The sequence below is a fragment of the Cervus canadensis genome, chromosome 15, assembly GCF_019320065.1.
Source record: "Cervus canadensis isolate Bull #8, Minnesota chromosome 15, ASM1932006v1, whole genome shotgun sequence".
NCBI classification, from domain to species: domain Eukaryota; kingdom Metazoa; phylum Chordata; class Mammalia; order Artiodactyla; family Cervidae; genus Cervus; species Cervus canadensis.
The window spans coordinates 11502414-11503914 of record NC_057400.1 but is presented as its reverse complement, the minus strand read 5'-3'; the positions used below and the strand labels follow the sequence as shown (position 1 = coordinate 11503914).

The 1501-nt window shown below is 38.6% G+C and overlaps 1 non-coding gene across 1 annotated transcript; it reads right to left on the bottom strand.

Annotated features, from left to right (window-relative positions):
- Positions 1-384: 384 nt before the first annotated feature.
- LOC122454090 lies at positions 385-456 on the bottom strand. The gene has a single exon (XR_006273309.1). It is a non-coding gene; the product is annotated as a small nucleolar RNA SNORD121A (small nucleolar RNA).
- Positions 457-1501: the final 1045 nt, after the last annotated feature.

The window sequence follows — 1501 nt, the reverse complement described above, 5'->3', positions numbered from 1 at the left end:
GGATAAGATGGCCTGAAGGCATGACTGATTCAATGGACATGAACTTGGGCACACTCCAGGAGATGGTGAGGGACAGGTAGGCCTAGCATACTGCAGTTCATGGGACTGCAAAGATTTCCACACAACTTGGCAACTGAACAACAACGTTACTAACTCTAGTGACCATGTTATACATTAGATCCTAAGATCTTACCGATCTTATACCTAAAATTTATACCCCTCCTTATTTCATCTACCCCTTCCCCTAGCAACATTTTTTAATCTCTGTTTCTGTGAGTTTGGTATTTTTCTTTTTACAAAAAGATTCCACATATAAGTGATATTATTCATTACTTGTCGTTCTCTCTCTGACTTATTTCACTTAGCAGAATACCCTCAAGTTTCACCCAACTTTTTCTTCAATTCCACACAGAATTGTCAGATATGTGCTTGGAAATTATGACATCCTTGTTAAGTTTCACCCAACTTTTTGCAATTGGCAGGAGTATCTTCTTTTTCATGGTGCAACAATATTCCATCACATATATGTACCACATGTTTATCCATTTATCTGTGATGGACACTTAGATTGTTTCCATATCTTGGGTACTGTGAATAATGCTGATATGAGCATGGGAGTGCAGATACGAGAAACTGTTTGAACTAAATGAAATAATATGTATAAAATTTCTCACATTGGAAATATTCAGCATGTAATTCCCTTTTCCTTTACTACTGAATTGTAACCTTTCATATTCTCTGGTACTACTTTAGGATAAAATAGGCAAAATCAAGTGAAGGTGATCAAAATCAAGTCTGTCTATTTATTGCCTTGGCAACAACTCTGTAAAGACTGGAACGAGGTACTTTTAAGTTTTAAGGAAGAGAAATAATTTTTTTAATAACATACACACAAAGCAGATATTTTTCTCTTAATATATACTGTTTAACTTAAAATAGTTGGTTATGAGAACTACGAGGTTATTATAAAGACAATGCTGCTGATGCTGAAAATAAATTCATATGCATACATGAGAAATTGTTCCTCGGAATTTAGGGCACATACGGCAGGATGACAATACAATGCAATTACAGAGTCCTGGAGATGTGGACCTGAGACAACAAGCTAGTTGCCTGATTCCCTAGTTTACCTTTCAGTGGGCTTTCCAGGTGGTGCTAGTGGTGAAGAACCCGCCTACCAATGCAGGAGACCTAAGAGACATGGGTTCAATCATTAGGTCGGGAAGACACCCTGGAGAAGGGCATGGCAACCCACTCTAGTATTTTTGCCTGGAGAATCCCATGGACAGAAGGGCCTGGCAGGCTACAGTCCATGGGGTCACAGAGAGTTGAACACAACTGAAGTGACTTAGCAAACACATACCTTTTAGTGGAAAACAGATTTTGATCAAGTAATTACAAAAATAACTGGAGCAAGTAAAACATGCCAGATGCAGATGGGGAGGAAGCAAATGTGGACATGGCAGGTAATGGAGGTTATCCAGGTGAGAGAGATGACAGA